Below are 25245 nucleotides of genomic sequence, written 5' to 3'. Positions count from 1 at the left end.
TAATTTCACTTGCTTTCCCCAAAATCCATCACACAATCAACATACACTTTTACTCCTTGACAAAGGAGATGATGAATAAGAGGGGTTCTTATCTTGTTCATTTCTGAGTAAAAGCACAGTAAATTTTTGTCTTAGTCCATCTGAGCAGTAGACTACCATAGACTGGGTGGCTTATAAACAATAAAAATTTATTTCTCATGGTTCTGGAGGCTGGCAAGTCCAAGAGCAAGGGACCAGCAGATTTTATGTCTGGTGAGAGCCCACGTCCTGGTTCATAGTTGGCCATCTTATCATTGTGTCTTCCCATGGCAGAAGTGGCAAGGGGGCTCTCTGGGGTCTCTTTCATAAGAGCACTGATCCCATTCATGAGGGCTCCAACCTCGTGACCTAATCACTTCCCAAAGTCCCACAGCCAAATATCATCACATTGGGAATTAGGATTTCAACATATAAATTTGGGGAGGGCACAAACAGTCTATAGCAATTTTATTTAATTGGATTGATTGATAGCAGTCATTTTAACCAGTGTTCTGTTATTTTAAGTAAAAGGTGTTAGGACTACTCCTCAGACCTATTGAATCAAATGTTCCAGAGTGGGGTTTGGGAAGCCACATTTTCTTTCCTTTTTATTTATTTATTTATTTATTTATTTATTTAAACAGAGAGAGGCACAGCGAGAGCGGGAACACAAGCAAGGGGAGTGGGAGAGGGAGAAGCAGGCTTCCCGCGGAGGAGGGAACCCGATGCGGGGCTCGATCCCAGGACCCCGGGATCATGACCTGAGCCGAAGGCAGCCACTCAACTGACTTGAGCCCCCCAGGCACCCCTACATTTTCTTTTTTTAAATTTTATTATTTATTTGAGAGTGAGAAAGAGAGACAGGAAGAGTTGGGGGGAGGAGCAGAGAGAGAGAGAGAAGCAGACTCCCCACTGAACGGGGAGCCCAAAGCAGGGCTGGATCCCAGGGCCCTGAGATCACGACCTGAGCCGAAGGCAGACGCCTAACCGACTGAGCCACCCAGGCGCCCCGGGAAGCTACATTTTCAATAAGCTTTCCAGATAATTTCTACACATACCAAAGTTTGAAAACTTTGCCACAATGGTTATTTAAAATTCTTTTGGAATGAGGATTATTGTGAGATTTAAATTAAAAGAGACTGTAAATGCTATAAAGCATTTAGCATGGAGCCCAGCATATTATAAGGGATCAATAAATGTCAACTACTACTATAATTGTCAACATCATCATTGCTATTTTTAAAAGTTATCTTTAATTTTGAGAGATACCTTACTCATGTGTCTTTGGGGTCAAACAAGGGTTTTTAGTGTGCTAGTTTGCCTGTTAAAGCAAATAGGCAGTTGTTCCCATGCTTTGGAATGCTCTTTGCCCCAGGCATCAGATGAAGGCTTGCAGCTATCTCCAGGAGACCAGGGTAAGATTAGGCAAAGCATTCTTTTTTTAAAAAAAGATTGTATTGATTTATTTGACAGAGAGAGACACAGCGATAGAGGGAACACAAGCAGGGGTGGGGGGAGTGGGAGAGGGAGAAGCAGGCTTCCTGCTGAGCAGGGAGCCTGATGTAGGACTCGATCTCGGGATTCTGGGACCATGGCCTGAGCCAAGGGCAGATGCTTAACGGCTGAGCCACCCAGGCACCCCTAGGCAAAGCATTCTTCAGAGAGTCTACCCACCTGGCTCAGGTACACACACATACATACATACATACAAGAGACAGAACATACAGGTTCATCCGATACATGCTCTGGCAATGGAGTAAATCAGCAAAACTGGGCTTTTGCAAAACCCTAGATTCAGGATCTTCATATATGTAGAAGAAGGTGCCCACAAAAAAATTCTAGTAAGCATTTGGCCAAATTCCCCTGGCTTTCTCTGGGAATATGTGGGACCTGATATCCCACTTTAATATGGAAACAGATGTACTAGTTTATAAGCTAAAAGCCTGAGAAGAGAACTGGACAGGCTGATTATAAATCAGCAGCAGTTTTTAAGAAAATTCAACACATGCTACAGTGTATTTTCCTTTGGATGTGGACATCTCATTAGGTGGGAAACATTCAGACTAGATTATTAAATCTCAATTAGGCTGAATGCTTAGAGAATGATATACTTTGACATTCAGATTCATTAATTAACTCAGGGTCAACAACATCACATTTTCTCTCAACCCTTGTTAAAAAAAATCACATTTCTCTACAGTGTTTTGCCTTAGTAATAACGGTGTAGTGAATAGTTTGAATCTGTGTAATTACTTAACTTCCCTCAGTTTTCTCATCTGTAAAATAAAAGGAATAATAATAATACCTCAAAAAATTGTTCAAGATTAAAGCACCTAATGTATGAAATTGCATAGAACGCTTTTTGGCAAATAGCAAACACTTTATGCGTTATTTATTGTTTTTGTTGCTGCTGCTGCTGTTGTTGTTTGTTATTATTACTATGTGTAAAGAAACCACATCACCAGGCAACTTTTCTCTTAGTTCAGACGGACAGCTGAGGTGAAAGATGCAACTGGAAGAAATACAGTTGACCCGTGAATTACATCAGTTGGAACTGCCTACTGCAAATGTATTTTCTCTTCCTTATGATTTTCTTAATAACATTTCTTTTTCTCTAGCTTACTTTATTGTAAGAATCCATTATGTAATACACACAAGATATGAAATATGTGTTAATCAACTGTTTATTTTATTGGTAAGGCTTCCTGTTGACAGTAGGCTTTTCATAGTTAAATTTTGGGGGGAATCAAAAGTTATACAAGGATTCCCAGCCGCACAGGGGGTTGGGTGTCCCTCACCCTCATGTTGTTCAAGGGTCAACTGTATAGGCCTCAGGCTGAGGCCAGGGCAACCCGACTATTCCCTAAGGGTGAGATCAAGATCTTTCCTGTCTACCTCTGAATCCTTGGACTCTTGCATCATGTCTGGTAAAGGATTGGCACCCACTAAACTTCTGTTGGATAAATAACGGCTCCTGCAAGATGAAGATTTGTTGGTGATTACGTTTGCTTCTTATTTCTTATCCCTCTTAAAGTTTGAGTTTGGAAAAGAGCTTCTTAGTTGATGGTTATTGTTAATTAGAGTCTGTGTCATTGAGTATGACTATTTTTATTTCTTATCTCTTGTTAGAGGACCTTGATGGAGAAAAAGGAGAAAAAGTAAAATAAGTGGGCTTAGAACGCAATAAAGACAGTGAAACATCTTACTGCAAACTTTATAGTCTAAAAACTTGACTTATCCTTGAAGTATATTTAAATGACAAAAAGAAAAGATCTTGACTGATGAGGATATACTTACAGGGACTAAATCTGTAAAGGACAATAATCCCCTTCACCCTCTCCTTTCTGGGAGATAGTATAGGCATGTAATGGCAACACTCAAATACTGCCCAGCCCAGTGTTTCTGCTGTACCGCAGAGCCCAGACTCAGTGTTGAACGAAATCTTATTGAACGAAATATCAAACTTGATTTCAAGATTGGATCGTTAGATGTTGAAAGCCATGTGATTTCAGTGCCTAATCCATCAAATATGGACGTTTTCTACAAGCTCATTGTTTATTAAGAGTTAGTGTGTATCAAATTAAAGAGTCCATGGAAATGAATAGCTATGAGTAATAAACCCCTAGAGCCTTTGACGGGAGTAGGAGTGTTCAACCTGTTCATCTGCCATGCTCCAGATCAGGAATATGTTCATTCGGCTTCATTTTCCTCAGTGCGTCACTTGGGGAGATGCTTCTGTAGTGCTTATTTAGAAAGCCCCAGGCTGGAGTCAGACTAAGAAAACAAGTCACTGATGTGTCCTAACTTACAGTGGAATTGCTTGCTCGCCCTCCCCCCACCCCGACCACTTTAGTACCACCTTGATCCATATGCACAGATCCTTGTTGAATGCCTTGAGGTGTGGGCAGGAGAGGTGGAGATCGTTGGTAAAAATAAAGGGCTCTACCACCGGTTCTTTTCAAAACAGATGGCCTGCAAAAAGCTGTACATGGGCTTGCATGTCCAAAAATTTGTTCTATAAATGGACTTTTAAAGCTTAGATATTCACAAGAAAATAATAAAACAAAAATTAAGACAGGAAAAAAATATACTTCCTAGCTTCTTGATTCAAGAAGCCAGTGGGGCGCCTGGGTGGCTCAGTCGTTAAGCGTCTGCCTTTGGCTCAGGTCATGATCCTGGGGTCCTGGGATCGAGCCCCACATCGGGCTCCCTGCTCAGCAGGAAGCCTGCTTCTCCCTCTCTCACTCTCCCTGCTTGTGTTCCCTCTCTCGCTGTGTGTCTCTCTCTCTGTCAAATAAATAAATAAAATCTTAAAAAAAAAAAAAGCTGAAAGACATGAAGCATGATTTACTCTAACAGAGTGCGTTATCAGCACAGTGAAAAAATGTATGCATCCATTAACTTTTCAGTGTTAAAAAATCCCCACACTTAGTGCCTTAATGCAAACAATCTTTTCACTTTTGATTCCGTGGGTTGGGTGGGCAGTTCTGGTCTGGGCAGGCTCTGCTGGCAGGATGGCTAAAGGCTGGATGATGTAAGACAGCCTCATTCATGTATCTGGTGTTTGTCAGGGCAATGATGGTAACTGAGTCCTCTGTCTCTTGTCATTCCGCAGGCTTGCCCCGGGTTCTACACGTGGTAGTCTCAGAGTTCTAAAAGGGTGAAAGCAGGAGCTCTAAGATTTCTTAAGGCTTAGGCCAACAATCATACAACATCACTTCCATCGCATTCTGTGGTCAAAGCAAGTCACAAGATTCAAAGGATGGGTAAATGAACTCTATTTCATGAGGGCAGGAGCTACAGACTATTGGGGTTATTTTTGCCATCTCCCATATGGGGTGTACATACAACACATGGCACTCTAATCACAATTATGCTAAGCAAAACTACTGCTGGAGACAGAGTTATGATGGTAGCAACAGTGCTGGAAACTAGACCCCAAAGACCAGAGTTCTAGAGAAGGTCCTGCCATGTATTACTTCCTGACTTTAAATAAATCCACTCTACTTCTCTGGGCTTCAATTTAGTTGTCTCTAAAATGAGGGGTTGGATAAGATGATCTTTAAAGTCTCTTCTGGATTGCTAAGGACTCATATTTCTCAGTCTTTTTTTCCCCCTCAGCTTCTAAAGGCAAGATTTCCCTGAGGATTTCAAGGGGAGGGTGCAAAATTCTAAGCTTTTTAAAAACTTCATGACTCTAATTTGGAAAACAAAACTCATATGCTATGATAGCAACCATGTACAAAGTATACTTATAAAAAATATTTAAAAATTAATGGTAAGATTGTGGTTTTAAAAAATTATTTTAACAGATTTTAAAATTTTGTTACTATATTGACTCTTCAGTAAGAAAGAACAAATCCTTCCTATATACTATTTCTAATAAGAGAAATTTTGCCAGGCCAACACGTCCACAATTTTCATAGCTCCCGGGAGCAATAAGGAATTAATAGCTGGTTTAGCCTTTTCCATTCTCTAGGAGGCAGTAGAGAGAATGGTGAGAGAGATCCTTATCTCCCATGCCCTTCTCCCTCTGTCACGTGCTCTGTCCAGATGCCCCATCAAGAGCATCATTTTTCTTGCTTGTACACTGAAACTTTGGGTTGGAAGTCATTTTCCCTCAAATTGAGCAAATTTTGAGGACAGATGTTTTGAGAAAGAAAGAAAGCGAGGATTTGGTTAAGGGGTCATCCATTTTCACTTTTAGCCAGGCAACAGTCATCACTGACCTTCTATTGCTCAGTTTGGTTTTTTTTTTTTTTTAATCTTTTCAGGTTTATCCTCCCTGACCTCTCAGGTGAGTTAGATTTTTTTTTGACCACTCCCTTTTTCTTAGTAGTTCTTTCTCCCTTGGCTTCTAAGACACCGCTCTGACTTCTTCACAACCTTCTCTTCCATGGCCAATCACTTGAATGCTGGTGATGTCTAAGCTTTGTCTCTAGTCCTCTTCTCTGATCATCCTAGACAGACCCTGAGAGAAGGGTCACCCACTCCCATGATTTCAAAGCCTCTTTATACTCTGTTGACTCCCAGTTATATATCTCCATCACAGACTTCTCTCCTGAACTTCAGACTACATCTTTGGCAGCTTTACTATGACATCCTTCAGGCACCTTAAACTCAACACATTCCCAAACTCCTGTATCCTAAGCTCAGTGAATTGTTATCCACCCAGGCCGCCCAAGCTAGAAAACTTGGAAAACACTTTCTGTCTTCAGTAAGTTAGGCCTATTTTCTTTCAGAATCACTCCTGGCCCTTTTCCTCTCTACACAGGACGATTGAAACCCTGTTGGCAGCATCTGTCAGGCTCTTATATCAATCAGCTTCTGCTTGCGTTTTTAGCCAATGAGAGACTAGCAAGATTCAATAATGTGAATTTTTCCTTAACAAAGCTGATTTGCCACTGGTGCCGCTGAGTGCCTAGCCCAACAAGTCTGGGGTCAGTTGGGCACCCCTGAGCTCCCAATCTGACACCATTCTCTGGGGGGGATCAGCCAGCCACTTGGTAACAAGTTGATTGCATTTGATTCTTTCCTACGGTGGAGGGATCACACTTTGTTCTTACTATTATGATCATGGATTTGCCTTCTTAACACCACCATCTATGGGCTTATAGAATGCCTCATTCACCATCACGTTATCACACACAACAATACTTGTTGTGGACATATTCCACTGCAAGGAAAGTACAGTAATAATAATAATAATACTATAATTTGCTGATCTTGGCGTGTACCCCATCACCGAGGAGCTGCTGGCCTGATAAAATTGTGGAATGGCTTAATTAAGTTTCAGTTATGGTATCAACTGGAAGGTCACATTCTGTGTGGTTGGCATGTTCTCCCTCAGGATGTGGCATATTCTTCGAACCAGTGACCAACATATGGTATATTTCTTTCTTCCTTACACAAGATACATGGGGCCAGGAATTAAGGGGAAGAGGTGGGAATGGCCTTGTTTTCACTATTATATCTAATAATCTGCTCAAAGCATTTTTGCCTCCTGTCCACAGCCTTTGACTTTGCTGGTCTAGAAATTTCTCGAGGAAGAAACTGCTTCTACCCAGTCTCATTATTAACTAGAAGTTGAGACGGTCACCTGGCATTTGGAGCTCCTCATACCACTGAGTCAACAAGCAGAGAAGGGATGATTATATTGGCTGAGCTGATTGATCATGATTAGCAATGGGAAATCGGGGGATGCCTGGGTGGCTCAGTTCCGTTAAGCGTTTGCCTTCAGCTCAGGTCATGATCCCAGGATCCTGGGATCGAGTCCCGCGTCAGGCTCTCTGCTCAGCGGCGAGCCTGCTTCTCCCTCTGTCTGCCACTCCCCCTGCTTGTGCTCTCTCTGATAAATAAAAAAAATCTTTAAAAAAAATGGGAAATTGGTTTGCTGCTATACAATGAGTATGGTGGGGCAGGGGGACCATGTCTAAACTTAGCAGTTTCAAGAAGCAGTCGTTTAGTACTTCTGTGTCTGATAGTAAAAGTCAGTCAGAGTCTACAGCAACCTTATAAACACAGAACCACCAAGGATTCTGAACTTTCGGGAATGAAGGATTGGATCACCCTGCTAGGTAAAGAACTGCAACCAGTCAATGTGCTAGCTGAAGGGCAATAGTAACATAAAATAAGTGGTGGAAGAAGAAAGTGATAAAGAGCAACTATGGCCACATGACCAGTTATAGGAAGAAGGATTGTAACAGCCAGGCGTACTTCATTATGCAGGTAATAACCAACACTTTCTCATTTTATTCTGTTTCTCTCTCCCTCCCATTTTACGTGAGGAGCATTGGCAGTAAGCACTTGGTAATTTAACTTATAGGTCACCAGACTACAAAGAGCCACATCTAGTATTTACGGGAGAGAGTCCATAGTGCTTGGAAATCTTGGACTTGAGATAGGAAAATGAGGAATGAAACTTTCTTCCTCCTGCTGTTGGAGAGAGCTGGTGAGTTATAGCAAAGCACTAGTCACCGTTGTCTCATGTCTGGCGGAAGCATGAACTTGTCCTATCAATGCAGTGAGAATGGATGTGGGGTAACTTAACTGGGCCTGACTATGCTAGTCCTAGGCCTGTTTGCTCTGAGATTTGTTTCTTGCCCTTTCCCCAGATCTGATCTGTATCCTAGAGAGCTGGCTCTTCTGGCCTACATTCCCCAGGCTCTCAAGTCATCTGGCTTGCAACTGGACTTGGCATTGGTAGGAGGAGATTGGAGGGTGGGAATGAGAAAGAAGCGAGGGTGTTTTTACCCTTTCTGATGCGGGCAGATTTTCCAGCTGTGGCGGTGTCTGTGGCTTCAGTTCTTGCCAGACAAGCTCCTGTCCAGCTTCCTCGGGCAATCCCTTGCTCCTGAGTGTCGGTGACATGGCTTCATTCTTTGTCTTTCTGGCAGAGGGGTGGTGGGAGCTTCTTACTGTTGGCAATCTCTGGGGTCCTCCACTGTGCTGTTTGGCTCCCAGCTTCTCTCTCGTTTGCATTAAGCTCTCTGCATTAAATTCCCCAAGTGATGAAACCAAATTCCTATTCCTCAACATGCCTTGTGGCTGTTCACTTCTGTCCACTTACAACCACTGCCTTACGTATATCAGGTTCTCACTACTTTTCACCAGGGCTATTAGTCTCACTTATCAAACTCTACTTCTGCCACCTCTCCTCCTCTATCTTAATTTACACCAGTAGGCTCTATCTCTTTAGTTTCTTCTCCTATACTTCAAACAAGAATAACTTTCGGAAATACAAGTCCATCCATCATCTTGTTTTAAAAACTAGACCTTTTAACAGTATGACCTGGTGAACTGCGTCTTCTACTCAGTTGAGAAGGTGTCTTTAGAAACTGAAAGCCAAGAAAAAAGACACAGACCTACGGGTTGGCAGAAATGATATTGGAACTCCAAAATTCTCTCCTTTCCATCTTTGCTGAAATGTAAATATTAGTAGAATTAATTTCTCCCTAGCTGCAACCTTTCTCTTTGTAGATCTCTTTAAAACATTGTTATACTGATGCTCATTATCAAATAGTTCATTTTTCTGGCAGCACCATCGTTAGATGTTCATCATGAATATTATCGAAAGTTCAGAGTCATATAAAGAAGAAATAAACATCACCCATAATTCCACAACCCTGAAACATTGTTAGCAGATCATTGAATCATCCTTTAGTTTTTCTCTGTGTATGTTTTAAATAGAGCTGGGCTCCTATTTTTGTTTATTTGAAATTTTTATTGAGATACTTGTAGATTCACATGCAGTTGTAAGGAAAAAATAGACAGCTCCCTTGTGCACTTTACTCAGGTTCATTCAATGATAATATTTTGCAAAACCATAATATATCACAACCGGGACATTGACATTGATACAGTGTAATCATCTTATTCAGATTTTCCCAGTTTTACTCATACGAATTTGTGTTTGTGTATATGTGTGTGCCTGTGTGCCTATATGTTACATCTCACACAATTATATCATGCATGTAGTTTCATATCTCTACCATCACAGTCAAGAGGCTGAACATTTCCAATACTACAAAGATCTCTCATGTTGCACCTTTTTCTTTTTTTTTAATTTTTCTCATTTTTTATTATGTTCAGTTAGCCACTGTATAGTACATCATTAGTTTTTGATGTAGTGTTCAGTGATTCATTAGTCACGTATAACACCCAGTGCTCATCACAACCCGTGCCCTCCTTAATACCCATCATCTTATTACCCCCTCTCCTCTGAGACCCTCAGTTCTTTTCCTGGGGTCCGTAGTCTCTCGTGGTTCATCTCCCTCTCTGATTTCTCCCCCTTCAGATTTCCCTCCTTCCCCTGTGGTCCTCCGTGGTATTGCTTATGTTCCACATATGAGTGAAACCATATGATAATTGACTTTCTCTGCTTGACTTAGTTCACTTAGCATAATCCCCTCCAGTCCCATCCATGTGGATGTAAAAGTTGGGCATTCATCCTTTCTGATGGCTGAGTCATAGTCCATTGTCTATATGGACCACATCGTCTTTATCCATTCATCTCGGTTCCTTCCACAGTTTGGCTATTGTGGACATTACTGTTATGAACATTGGGGTGCATGTGCCCCTTCTTTTCTAACCACACTCACTCTTCCCCCACCCTTTACATCTCTAACTTCTGGCACTCACTAATCTGTCTTTTGTTTTTAAAATGTTGTCATTTCAAAAAGTTATATAAGTGGAATAATACAGTATGTAACCTTTTGGATTTGGATTTTTTTCACTCCGCATGATTTCTTGAAGATTCATCAAAGTTGTTGTATGTATCAGTAGTTCTTTCCTTGGTATTGCTAAGTAGTATTCCATGGTATGGATATGCCACAGTTTATTTAACTATTCACCTAGTGAGGAACATATGGGCTGATAAATACTATGAACATTCATGTACAGGCTTTGTGTGAATATGCATTGTTATTTCTCTGGGATAAACGCCTAATAGTGCAATTGCTAGGAAATATGGTAACTACATGTTTAGGTTTCTTTTTAAGAAACTTCCCAACTATTTTCAGAAGGACTATACCATTTTACATTACCCCCAGCAATGTATGAGTGATCCAGTTTCTCCACAACCTTATCAGTGTTTAGTGTTGTCACTGTTGTTTTTTTTGGATAGCTGTGTAGGGATATCTCGTTGTCATTTTAATTTTCATTTCCCTGATGACTAATAATGTTGAACATTTATTCATGTGGGGTTTTTTTGTTTTTTTTTTTTTTTGACAGAGAGAGACACAGCGAGAGAGGGAACACAAGCAGGGGGAGTGGGAGAGGGAGAAGCAGGTTTCCCGCGGAGCAGGGAGCCCGACGCGGGGCTCGATCCCAGGACCCTGGGATCACGACCTGAGCCGAAGGCAGACGCTTAACGACTGAGCCACCCAGGCGCCCCTCTATTCATGTGTTTATTAGCTGTCTGTATATCCTCTTTGGTGAAATGTCTGGTCATGTTTTTGCCCATTTTTTGGTTGGATTGTTTTTTTACTTTTGAGTTTTGACGGTTCTTTATATATTTAAGATATGAGTCCTCTATCAGATACATAACTTGGTTATATTTTCTCCTAGTTATCTTTTCATCCTCTTATCAGGGTCTTTTGCAATGCAAAGTTTTTAATTTTGCTAAAGTCCAATTTGTCAGTTTTTCATTTTGTGGATCATTCTTTTGATACCAAGTCTAGGTACTCTTCGCCTAGCTTGGGAATATCTCTGCAGATTCCAACAATTGTCTCCTGTTTTTTTCTGCAAAACTCTTGTATTTTTACACTTTAAGTCTGTATCCATTTTGACTTAATTTTTGCAGAAGGGGTGTAAAATGTAGTTAAAGTTTTATTTTTTGCCTATGGATGTCCAATTGCTTCCACACCATTTGCTGAAAAGGTTATCATTTCTCTGCTGAATTACTTTTGCACCTCTGTCAAAAGTCAGTTTGACATATTTGTGTGAGTCTATTTCTGGAATCTCTATTCTGTTCTGTTCTGTGTATCCATCCCTCTGCCAGTACAACACAGTCTCTTTTTTTTTTAACTGGAGTATAGTTGACATATAATATTATATTAGTTTCAGGTGTACAGCACAGTGATTCAATTTTTTGAATTATAAACATTATATTACAAACATTACAAAATGTTCACCAGGGTAAGTGTAGTTACCATCTGTCACCATACAACATTATTACAATATTATTGACTATATTCCCAATGCTGTACTTTTCATTTGCATGACTTAACTTATTTTATAACTGGGAATTTGTACCTCTTCGTCCCCTTTACTTATCTTGCCCATTCCCCCCACCTCTTCCCCTCTGGCGACCACCATTGTTCTATGTCTGTTTCTGTTCTGTTGTTGTTTGTTCATTTGTCTTGCTTTTTAGACTCCACATACAAGTGAAATCATATAGTATTTGTCTTTCTCTGACTTATTTCACTTAATAAAATATCCTCTCGGGCCATCCATGTTGTCGTGAATGGCAAGATTTTATTCTTTTTTATAGCCGATTGAATACCACACAGTCTTGATTACTTTAGCTATATACTAGGTCTTGAGATAAGGTAGACAGCTTCTTCTCATTTTATTCTTCTTTTTCAAAATTGTTTTTAACCATTCTGGTTCCTTTGCACTTCCATATAAATTTTAGAATAGTCTTGTCTGTATTTAGAAAAAAATCTAACTGGGATTTTTGTTTTTATTTATTTATTCTTTTAAAAATTTTATTTATTTATCTGACAGAGAGAAAGCACAAGCTGGGGGAGTGGCAGGCAGAGGCAGAGGGATGAGCTGGGAGCTCGATGTAGGGCTTGATCCCAGGACCCTGGGATCATGACTTGAACTGAAGGCACACACTTAACCGACTGAGCCACCCTGGTGCCCCAAAAAGTCTAACTGGGATTTTTATAGAAATTGTATTACACTTGTATATCAGTCTGGGGAGAACTGCCATCTTTACTATGGTAAGTCTTCCAATCCATGATCAAGACACGACTCTCCATTTACTTAGGTCTTCTTTCATTTCTTTCACCAGCATTTTGTATTTTTCAGCATATAATTCCTGTGCGTGTTCTTTTAGAGTCATACCTAAATATTTAATTTTCTTAAAGTAATATGTTCTATTTAAAATTTTAGTATATGGCATTTTCTAACTTAGGAAGCCACAATATTCTTGGCCCATCATGACACTGAGTAGCATTAACTAAGTTTTGCGCTTCCAAATCACTTTTGTTTTTAAGAATTTCTTGATATTGTTATAGCCTGCCTTCAATTTTGATCCTTTATTCTTTCTATTTGTCAGGTGCACAGGATTACCTTTTTTAGCCTTCTCTCTTGTCACCAACCATTCCTACTTGGTGGCCGTGTACTTGGAAAAAGGCCACATGATCTTTCTGGCTCCACTCAATGTCTAAGAAAACCTTGCTTCGCTTGCATCCCACAAACTATTTCCCTCAACCTATTTACTGCAGCAAATCTCTCCTTAGTTGATGAGATTGTGTTTATCTCCTTGTAAACCCTACCTATCCTAAATGGTCTGTCATTGTCTGCCTTTAAAAGCCTTCCTATTCCTCTCTTTAAATAATGATGGGGCTAAGTTATATCCAAAGCTCACCCTACAGACGATTTCCTCAGTACCTTGCAGAAAACACCAAACAAAAATACCATTTTAAAAAAAAGAGGTGTATTTTTTTTCCTTTTAGAATGCAAGCTCCTCAAGCGGAGGGATAATGTTTTCTGTATGTTCTATTGTTCCTAGTACACTGTAAATGCTCAATAAATATTGATGATGGGAGGCAGTGAGTCTTGATGATAAGGGTGAGAAACTGAAATCCCAAATACTGTTTTGTTGCTTGTTTTATTATGACCTCAGATTAAGCTGGGAAATATCAGCCCTTTGGCACAGTTGTCCCAAATATTACATTCAAATAAAAGTGCAAAGGAGGCCTTGGGGTCTTTCTTTCAAGGAGAAAAGATCTCTTATGCATTGGGGCAAAATAATCATCTTCATGGCTCTTTTTTTACGGATTTCTCCTGACCCCCAGGCCAAGGACATGAAGTAATCATTTATAGCTAAGGAGCATTAAGCTAGACTTGAGGAGATGGATCTCATCTTGTCATCTAAAGCTTGTCAATAAATAAATAAATAAATGTTTAATTTTCTTTTGAGCAATGGTACATTGTATTATATTTTTAATTTGGGTCTTCATATCTTCATTGGTAGCATATAAAGGTACAGTACCTAGTGTTCTGCAATCTTACTGACTCATTAGTTGTAGGAGTTTTGCTTTCTTTTTTTTTTAATTCCTTGAGATTTTTCTACATGGATCATGCAATTTGCAAACAGGAACCGTTTTCTTTCTACCCTTTATGATTTGTATGACTTTTACTTCCTTTTCTTGCCTTATTGAATTAGCTAAAACTTCCAGCACTATGTTAAGTAACAGTGATGTGTGCAGGTATCCTCACCTTGTTCCTGATCCTAGGAGAAATGCATTCAATCTTTCACCATTAAGTAAAATGTTTTTGTACTTGCTTTTTACTACATTGAGGAAGGTCCCTCTCCTCTTACTTTTCTAAGAATTTTTTTATTGTTAATGTGTGGTGAATTTTTTCACACATGTTTTCTGCATCAATTGATATGATCATATCATTTTTCTTCTGCGTCTTGTTGATATGGCAGATTACAATGATTACCTTCGTATTTGAACTGGCCTGACATACCTGAAACAAACCCCATTTTGTAATGGTGTAATTCTTTCTATATATTGCTGAATTCTATTTGCTAATATTGTGTTGAGGATTTTTATATCTATATTTATGAGAGATATTAGTCTGTAGTTTAATTTTTTAAGTCATTTTCTGGTTTGATATCATGGTAATGCTGGCTACATAAAATGAATTGGAAGTGTTTCCTTCTCTTTCATTTTTTAAAAGAAACTATGTAGAACTGATGTCTATTTTTCTCTAAATATTTGGTAGAATTCTCCAGTGAAAGCATCTAGGCTTGGACATTTATTTATGGGAATTTTAATATTATAGATCCAATTTCCCAAACAATTATAAGGGCCTTCAATTTTTTTGATACAAGTTAGTTGTGATAGTTTGTGTTTTTTAAGAAATTGGTCCATTTCATTTATACCCTCTAGGTCCATCCATGTTGTTGCAAATGGCAAGATTTCATTCTTTTTTATGGTTGAATAATATTTATGTTATATATAGGGGCGCCTGGGTGGCTCAGTTGGTTAAGCATCTGCCTTCGACTCAGGTCATGATCCTAAGATCCTGGGATCAAGCCCTGCATCAGGCTCCCTGCTCAGTGGGGAGCCTGCTTCTCCCTCTGCCTGCCACTCGCCCTGCTTGTGCTCTTTCTCTCTCTGTCAAATAAATAAATAAAATCTTTTTAAAATTTTATATTATATATATGTATATATGTATATACATATATATATGTAAATCACACCTTCTTTATCCATTTTTCTATTGATGGACACCTGGGTTGCTTCCTTATCTTGTCTATTGTAAATAATGTTGCAATAAACATACAGGTACATATATCTTTTCAATTTAGTGTTTTCCTTTTCTTTGGGGAAATACCCAGTAGTGGAATTAATGGATTATATGGTAATTCTATTCCTAATTTTTTGAGGAAACTCCATACTGTTTTCCACAGAGGCTGAACCAATTTGCATTCCCACCAACAGTGCACAAAGATTCCCTTTTCTCCACATCCATGTCAACACTTGTTATTTCTTGTGTTTTTAATTTTTGCCATTCTGACAGGTGTAAAGTGATATCTCATTGTGGTTTTAGTATACATTTCCCTGATGATTAGTGATGTTGAGCAGCTTTCCCATGTGTCTGTTAGCCATCTATATGTCCTCTGCCCATTTTTAATTGGATTATTTGCTTTCTTTGTGTGTTGAGTTGTATATGTTCTTTATATATTTTGGATATTAACCCCTTATCAGATATATTACTTACAAATATCTTCTCCCATTCAGTAGGTTGTCTTTTTGTTTTGTTGATGATTTCCTTCACTGTGCAAAAGCTTTTTATTTTGGTGTACTCCTAACAGTTTAATTTTGCTTTTGTTTTCTTTGCCAGAGAAAGACATCTAGAAAAATGTTTCTATGCCCACTTTCAAAGAAATTACTGCCTATATTTTCTTCTTTTTAATCCCCTCTATCTCTGTTCTTTGATTGGTATATTTCTACAATTTATATGTAAGGTAATTATTGTTTTGTTAGTGCTTAATTAAGCTTGCCATTTTGTTACTTGTTTTCTACGTGTTTCCACTGGGTTTTTTTCCTCTACTTACTTGTTTTGCTTTTGTGTGTGTGTGGGTTACTTGAATAATTTTTAGGATTCCATCTTGATTTATTTATGATGTTTTTGGGTGTATCTCTATAGTGTTTGTAGTGATTGCTCTGGGAATTACAATATACATATACATGACCTGAGCAGAAGGCAGACACCTAACCGACTGAGCCCCCCAGGTGCCCCTGACAGTTTTTTTCTTTTAGCAAGGCTTTCTGGCTTCCATGTCATTTGAATTGGTGTTTCTGTACAGGTAATGTGTCATTTTTCTCTGGCTTCTTTCAAGACTGTTTGTCTTTAGTTTTTGAAAGTTTTTTTTAAAAGGTTCTATTTATTTATTTGACAGAGAGAGAGAGCACAAGCAGGGGGAACAGCAGGCAGAGGGAGAGGCAGAGGGAGAAGCAGGCTCCCCACAGAGCAAGGAGCCTGATGTGGGGCTTGATCCCAGGACCCTGGGATCATGACCTGTGCTGAAGGCAGATGCTTAACTGAGCCACCCAGGCACCCCTAGTTTTTGAAAGGTTAATTATAATGGGTCAAGGCACAGATTTCTTTGGGATTCGCTCAACTTCTTTGTGTCTTATGCCAAACTTGGGATGTTTTCAGCCATTATTTCATATTATGTCATATCTAAGAAGGCTTTACCTACTGGTTTGTCTTTGAATCTCAGAACATACTACAATGCTTGGTGCATTGTTTATGCTCACTATGTATTTATCAAATGAATGAATGCATCTAAAAATAAACAAGTGAATAAAGTCAACGCTAAGTTGGGATTTCAGGTCTCTTGATCAAAATGGTTCTTTTTTCATAAGGAGTTGACCCAGTTTTGTCTATTTATAGGCTGGAATCTTACATGAAGTGTAGTTCCCCAGGGATCTAACCATCTATTTCATCCTTGGTTATTTGCATCTTCACATTCTTTTTTTTTTTTTTTTAAGATTTTATTTATTTATTTGAGAGAGAGAATGAGAGAGAGAGAGAGCACATGAGAGGGGGGAGGGTCAGAGGGAGAAGCAGACTCCCTGCTGAGCAGGGAGCCTGATGCGGGACTCGATCCCAGGACTCCAGGATCATGGCCTGAGCCGAAGGCAGTCGCTTAACCAACTGAGCCACCCAGGCGCCCTGCATCTTCACATTCTTAAAGCAAATAATCTCATGTATTGATTGAGGAGAAGAATGCAAGTGATGGGGGATGTCATGAGAACTCTGCTAACTCCCAAGGGGGAAAAGGAGCAGTCCAGGAGACTGAAATTATCAAGGTCTTATTTTGCCATCTACCTGTTTTGTCCCCATCATTTATATCCTTTAAAATACATCTATTAAAAATCATCAGGGGGAGCACCTGGGTGCTCAGTCTGTTGGGCGCCTGACTCTTGATTTCAGCTTGGGTCATGATCTCAGGGTTGTGAAGTTGAGCCCCGTGTGGTTCTCTGCACTGGGCGTGGAGTCTGCTTGGGATTCTCTCTCCCTCTCCTTCTGTCCCTCCCCGCCCTCGCTATCTCTCTTTAAAAAAAAAAAAAATTTTTTTTTTTTAATCATCAGGGGCTTCTGGGTGGCTCGGTTAAGTCGGTTAAGCCTCCAACTCTTGATTTTGGCTCAGGTCATAATCTCAGGGTTGTGAGATTAAGCCCCACATTGCTTAAGATTCTCTCTGCTCCTCTCCCCCCTCCTCACTCTCTCTCTCCCTCTCTAAAAAAAAAAAAAAAAAAAAATCATCATTAGAATAAACATGAATGAATTCTTAGATATATCTTTAGGTAGAAAACAAAATGTTCCCAGATGCCCAGAAGGACAGCATTCTTCGGCACTAGGCTCCCGCAGTGACTCCTACCTATAGCTCACAAGACTGAGCAGTATTACTTTGAGTATCCATTTCACCTTAGTCTGGAAGCAGCAACACTATTGTATTTGATTTCTAAATCAACAGTGACAAACCAAAGGTTTGATCAATAAATTTAGCCAGAGGCAGAAGCAAGTTTACTGTGGTAATTTACTGGAAAAATTTCCTCTTTGTGCTGAATGTGTCACTTGGTTGCATGTTTCTCCTGTTTTCATTTTTTCCTTTTCTTTCTCTTCCTTTCTTTTTTACTTTCTCTCCTTCCTTCCTTCCTCCTTCTTTCCTTCTTGTCAGCTAAGGGCTCTTTCACACACAGATTATGTCCCCAAAAACAAAACCTCTACTGCTTGTTGAATTAGTGTCAATTTAACCATAAATTTAATCAAAATGTATTTAGACAAGATCTGTACATTCTCTGGCAAATGAATTTAAATGTACTGAAAAGCAAAGCAAGTCATAATAAGTCAAATAATATGTACATATTCTGGTGGACACGATTTAATGAAATTTTCCTCACTTGGCAGCTGAATTGACTTATAATCCTAGCTGGGGTAAGGTTTTTCAGATAATAGCCTGAAACCTGTGGTCCTTTACCACTTGGGACCAGTTAAGCATTCCTGCTTCATGACCCATTTCCAAGTGATTTGGGAAAACTTAACCAGGCTGCAGCAGTGTGAAGGCCAGGGGTCCCCTGGGGAAGCTGTGGCCGTTACTGCCCATAGACCAGTCTAAACCTAGCTTCAGGCCCACACAGGTCACTCTGGAATGTCCAAGACTGTTTGGGGTACAGAAAAGGGCCCTTTGGCAGTGAAATGGGGCGGTACAGTCAGTTTCAGGCTCTGTCCACAAGAATAAATTGCAGCCTAGAATTTTAGCCAAGTTCTGAGTATGTTCGAAGGGCTTTCATGTTCACCATAATTCTAAGTGAGAGAGCCAGGATAAAGGAAAGCCACAACCACAGTAAAAACAAAGTTATTTAGAACTGAAATATTTAATGTTTATAGAAAGAGTGAGGTTATTTTGTGTCCCTGTTAAGTGGTCTTCAAAGTTGTTGGTTTGGTTAATATGAGTTCTTTATTTGGATGAAATACTGGGTTTGTCTGCCAAATGATTGCCTAACCATATGTTATTTTGCCTTCAAAAATAGCCAAAAAAAATTTGTTTTGCTGCTTCTATATTTGCTTTATATACCTGATCCTCAGCAGAGTAGGGATTGTTTCAGGGATTAACATGCACAATTAAAATGAGGGGTTAACCCTTTGTTTTGAGATATAATTGCACCTTTTTCTAAGTTTTTCTCATGTGTCTTTTGACTTGATGATATTTTTAAGGCAGAAATTTACTTCTAGGTAGTCAAGTTTATCAATTTTTTTAAAAAGATTTTATTTATTATTTATTTATATTTATTTGAGAGAGTGAGAGAGAGAGAGCAAGCAAGTGTGAGTGGGCAGAGGGAGAGGAAGAAGGAGAAGCAGGTTCCCTGCTGAGCAGGGAGCCTGATGTGGGGCTCAATCCCAGGACCCCCGGGTCATGACCTGAGCTGAAGGCAGACACTTAACCGACTGAGCTACCCAGGTGCCCCAAGTTTATCAATTTTTAATGCTATAGTTTCAGGATTTTGAAAATTAAAAGACCTTCCCAAGTCTGAGGCTATCAAATAATTTTTTCATTTTTGTTTTAGCACTCACATGGTTTCATTTATATCTTTGACTTATTTGGAATTTATGCTGGTGGATGGTATGAGGTATAGACCCAAACTTACCGTTTTCCAGAGAGTTACTTAATATTCCCAAACCAATTTGTCAAATATCTATCTTTTTAGCATTGATCTGAGAGGTTATCTATATCATATATTAAATTATTAGGTGAATTTCAGTCTACTTCTGTATTTTCTCTTCTGTTCCATTTGTCTGTCTTAATATTTATGCACTAATATATTGTTGAGGTCCTATAAAGTGTTCTTATGATTGGTAGAGACGGTCTTCCCTACTTTACCCCCTCTTGTAAATTTTCCTGGTGGTTCTTTTTTATTTTTCCATACGAGCATCATAGTGACCTTGTCTTATTGCTATCCACATTGCCACAATTTAAAAAGTAAAAATCTGCAATTCATATTGCTATCACACCAACTTTATGAATAAACTTAGAGAGAATTTACATCTTTTGCAAATTGAGTCTTCCCACCCAAGAATATGGGTTGTTGTTCCAATCGTGTCTTCTGTGTACTTCAGAAGTGATTTAAATTATTCCTCACACAAGTTTTTGGTATTTCTTGGTAAATACAGTATTATGCTTTTTTAATGTTGTTGTCACTATCATAAAGGTGGTCCTTTCCCTCACTATAAATTCTATCTAGTTGTTATTGAAGCAAAAAAAAATTGCATGATAAGGCCTTATGACTTTCTGCAGCTGGAAATTTCAGAGATATTGCAGGAGCTTGACTATAATTCAGTGATACTTCAATTAACAAATTCCCAGTAATGAAGTTTCATTTTAATATAACATACTCTGCTAAAACAATTGTTCTGGCAATATGGTAGTCCTTAAGTCAAGCCTTAAAAATGCCTATGCCCTTTGATTTATATGTACTTACAGGCTAAAGAATAGATCCGACAATTCCAAGATTGACTGGCTGTAGGTAGAAGGATTTATGGAAAGGTTTACAGTTCCTTGTTTTCCGTTTCTTTGAATGTTCCTGATTTTTAAATATCAAACATGCATTACTTTCATAACACAAATGTTATTTTTCAATAAAAATTCTTCTTCATAAGTCAGAGAACATATGCACAAATGCACAACCGCATGTCACCCAAATCCCCTACCCCACAGCTTGCGTGTGCTGTTAAACAGGTAGATCTGAATGGGAAAGAAAGGAGGGTTTGCGAGTGAGCTGGGCTTAAGATCTAATCCCAGCTTTGCCACTGGCTACCTTTGTGTCCCTGGACAGGTTACTTAACCTCTTTGGACCCTGACATTAGGGGTTGTTGTTAAGTTTTTGAAAATATAACAAAATACGTAGCACACAGCGAGAATTTCGGTAAAGAGTAGTTGCTTCAGTGATTCGGCAGACTCAGGACACCCCTGGCAAACACTGCAAAATCTAAGCACATTTTTTCCCTCTTGATGATGCCCTTACTTCCTCCTCAATAACTCCCAGTATTCAGCATATACATTTCTGCTCTTCATTTCTTCTCCTTTCCTTGTTAAAAAATCCTTCCTGCTGTCAAAACAGGAAATCATTTACAAGTTTGGATGAATTAGCTGCTTGCAAACAGCATCCTCAAATAAATAGTTTTATCATTTATGTAGAATTTAACAAACCAGTTTCAGTCACAGGAATTTTAGGCTAGTGTGATTTTGCCCGTTTCACCACCCAGGACAAATATTTTATATTTTCCAGAAGACTTTACATAGTAGTAATTAGTATTGAGTTACTTATGTATTATTTAAAATTTAAAAATAAAATTCTTTATTTTACTTTGATATGAATTATAGTCCTCACTGATACTGTTAAATCCATCTTCATGCTTCCTGCATTACTTGTCCCGAGAGTGGTAAAGTTTCTGAGCACAGTATGTGCTGTCAGAACACTTTTTAAAAATAAATACTAAATTAGAATATACTGAAGTTGAAAATTTACCGTGGAATAATACGAATAGGAACAAGAGAGTGGCACATTCTTATTTTTAATGTCCATAATTTAGGTTCATTTGGGTCTGTGTTATCCAAATGTGCTCCTGAGCCGAAACAAAAGTACGGTGCAGAATCCCTAAATAAGAAGAAAAGCAATCAATAAATAAGAGCAATTTAAGTGATGCTTCAGCACAGCTAGGAGCTAATTGCAGAGGCCAAATATCAAGGTTGCAGAAGCCAGAAAGAAGCAAGAGGAAGGACATCAAAAAGACTGGCCCCCCCCTCTAAGTGGGAAGACCAGATAGGGAGAAGTGGCCCCTACTGTGCTAAATAATCATTTCCAAAGATCTGGAATCTTATGATACCGGTGCTGAGTGTGGATGATGTGGATCATCCAGAAGCCGACAGGGTGAAGGCAGGGTGGGCCTGTCAGGAGAGGGAAGTCAGGGGGTGCTGAAGGGAAAGACAGAGGTACTGGCGGATTTGTGCAAGCAAGAAGGATGTAGGCGTGCGCCGGATGGGAGAAAATGTCAGCAAGGCTGGTGCCAAAAAGGAGCCATCATTACATGGAAAGGGAATGGACTGTGGGCATACCAAGACTTTGCAGGTGTAGGAAGAAATGAGACGAACACACATGAACAAACCAAATTACCTTCCGTGAGGACACATCCAAGGCTTGTGGGGGCTCGTGTGACACAGGTGAGGAGTCAACCTGTAGAGATCTAAACAACACTCTTTGTGCCTCTGCTCCCTCATCTATACAATGGGGACAAGAAAACTACTTGTATCCCATAGAGTCATAAACATGATCACAATGAGGTAATCTGTGGCGAACACTCAGAGGAGAGCCTGGCCCATGGTAAATGCTACATGTATTTGCTATCATCACTCTGCCACTAACCCTCATTTAATTTTAATAGGTTCCTTCTGAGGGCAACCCCAGCAGGCTTTGTGGGGGACAAGAGCATCATTTAGCAGCAGGGCAGTGAAAGAGCATCCAGGACCCCATAACGCACAATTAACTTCATGACTTTGCACCACATTAACGAAGCTTCTCGATTAGAACCTTTGTGATGCTGGTGGTGAATGTCAGGAAGGGAAAAGGTCAGAGAAGGAAGGCGGTGGGAGGCCAAGAGCTCCACTGAGTTTTGAAGACCTAGTCTCGTAGGAACCTTCTGTGGACTAAAGTCTGTTGAAATAAAGTCTTCAATTTTCTTCTTCTACCCAGGTTTCCTTTTTATTTCATTTACCCATCATATGTAACTTTTAAAAAACCACATGTGAAGCTGACCACTTTCATGTTCTATTTAGTGTAGCTCACCCAAGATACCATCATGCAGGTGCCAAGATGGATTCATAGGGCACTTACTGGCCCTTCCAAACAATTAAGAAGCAGGCAGGTGGCCTCCATGGACCAACAAGTCAATACTCCTTTTCTTTTGGGGGTTGCTGAACTCCCAGCACAAGCTATTAACAATGAATATTTTTGCATCTCATTGAGCTGTAAATTGTAAACGCCTCCCCAAATCCCTACTGCTCTCCTACATTTACCTCCTCTGAGCACTATGTTTAAAAGATCCAACTAGTTAATGAGCTCTCTGTTCCTTTGACTTCCTAAGAGAACAACACAAACTCTGTGAACCTCATTAGTAACACTGTACTTGCTAGGAAAATAAAGCAGTGTAATTTTAATCCATAATCCACAGATAAGTATGTCTAAGATGCTTAGCATTATAGCAATTAGTACTTACTCAAGATCATGAAATCTTTCCAGCTCCTTCATCCTTCCTTCCTTCCTTCCAAGAAATAACTGCTCTGGGAATAGATGGATTCAGCATACGTTTTTTTTTTTTTAATACACTTTTTATTTTGGAAGAGTTTTAGATTGACAGAATGATTGCAGAGTCCAGACAGTTGCCATACACCTCCAACCCCAGTTTCCCTCTAACTAATATCCAACATTAGTATGATGCGTTTGTCACAATTAAGGAATCAATACCGATAACATTATTATTAACTAAAGTCTATTCTTAATTCAGGTATTCGGGTTATTTTAGCTTTTTACCAGTTTCCTTTTTCTGTCCCAGGATTCATCCAGGGCACTACCTTACATTTAATTATTAGGTCTCCTTAAGCTCCTCTTGGCTGTGACAATTTCTCAGACTTTACTTGTTTTTGATGACCTTGAGAGTTTTGAGGAGGACTGGTCAGACATTTTGTAGAACGTCCATCAGATGGCATTTGTCTGAAGCTTTTCTCATTACGCGACTGGGTTCATGAGTTTGGGCAGGAAAACCAGAGGTAAAGTGCTATTCTCGTCATGTCATATCAAGAGTCCATACTCTCAACAGGACTGATCACTGTTGCTGTGAATCCTGACCACGTGGCTGAGGTAGTGTTTGCCAGCTTTCTCCGCTGTGAAGCTACTCTTTTATTCTCCTCTCCATACTGTACTCTCGGGACTCTGCCATTTCTCCAAGGGAGCTTGATTCCTTTTGTTGGAGAACAGTATTAGAAGTCGAGATCTGGGTACTAGGTATACTCATGGCTACTGGGGTGTCCTTGCTTCTAGGCCATCTCAGTTCACAGAGCAGGATGTTATATGTGTGTATACAAACCCATGTACGTACGCATATCTACCAACATTTCTATATGTAATTATTTATATCTATATTGAGCTAATCATGAGTTTATACTGATATCGCCAACATTAATTCATTACCACACAGACCATTCTAGCCTCCTCCCCTTGATTATCTGTAACCACTTACTCCTATAGTGAGAAGCCTGGCTCTCACCATCCACCATCCATTTACTTAGTTGCTTAATTCCAGTGTATACATATGTATAGTGGTTTCAGAATTATTACCCCATAACCCCCGGGGGGAAAAAAAACTTTATCAGCTAGAGTAGTGCTTATGCACAGTTCCTTTTGCCTTTAGCCTTAGAGAGTCCACTTATTTCCAAAATTACTTAGGTCAGCATCTTATTCCCCCACTCCCTTCAGTGAGGTTGGGTCATTCATTTGTAATACATTTGGGTTGTTTTGTCACATTATACATTCCACTCTGGAATCCCCTTTCTTTTTTTTAGATTTTTAAAAAAAATTTTTTTAAAGATTTTATTTATTTATTTGACAGAGGGAGACGCAGCAAGAGAGGGAACACAAGCAGTTGGAGTGGGAGAGGGAGAAGCAGGCTTCCCGCGGAGCAGGGAGCCCGATGCGGGGCTCGATCCCAGGACCCCGGGATCATGACCTGAGCCGAAGGCAGCCGCCCAACTGACTGAGCCCCCCAGGCACCCCTGGAATCCCCCAACTTTCTAAGTCATTGTAAAAATTTGCCTACGTTAAGGCTCACTCTTTATATTGTAAGGTTCTATAGGGTTTGACAAATACTAAATGTCTTATATTCACCATCATAGTATCTATCACACAGAATAGACTTACTGACCTAAATAATCCACTGTGCTTCATCTATACAATCCTCCCCCACACCCTCTATCTTTAGCAACATTTGATTGGTTTACTGTCTTCATAGCTTTTCCTTTTCAAAATACCGTATAATTGGAATCATACAATATGTGGACTTTACAGACTGGCTTCTTTTACTTAGCAATTTGCATTTAAGACTCATCCATGAATTTTTGTGACTTGATAATTCATTTTGTTTTATCATTGTATAATATTTCATCATATAAATGTGCCACAGTTTGTTTATGCATTCTCCTATTAAAAGATAGTTGCTTCCGGTTTCAGTGATTATGAAATAAAGATGATATAAGCATTCACATGCAAGTTCTTTTGTAATGCAAATTTGCAAATTTGTTGGGTAAATACCTAGTACCAATCATATGGGAATACGAGATTTAGTTTTGTAAGAAACTGCCAAACTGTCTTCCAAAGAGACTGTATCATTTTGCATTTCTACCAGCAATGAGTGAAAGCTCTT

Source organism: Callorhinus ursinus, unplaced genomic scaffold (genome assembly GCF_003265705.2).
Source record: "Callorhinus ursinus isolate GAN/ISIS: 27379988/994484 unplaced genomic scaffold, GSC_fseal_2.0 scaffold16, whole genome shotgun sequence".
NCBI lineage: Eukaryota > Metazoa > Chordata > Mammalia > Carnivora > Otariidae > Callorhinus > Callorhinus ursinus.
The sequence above is the reverse complement of the archived record's forward strand: the minus strand, read 5'-3'. Positions refer to the sequence as shown.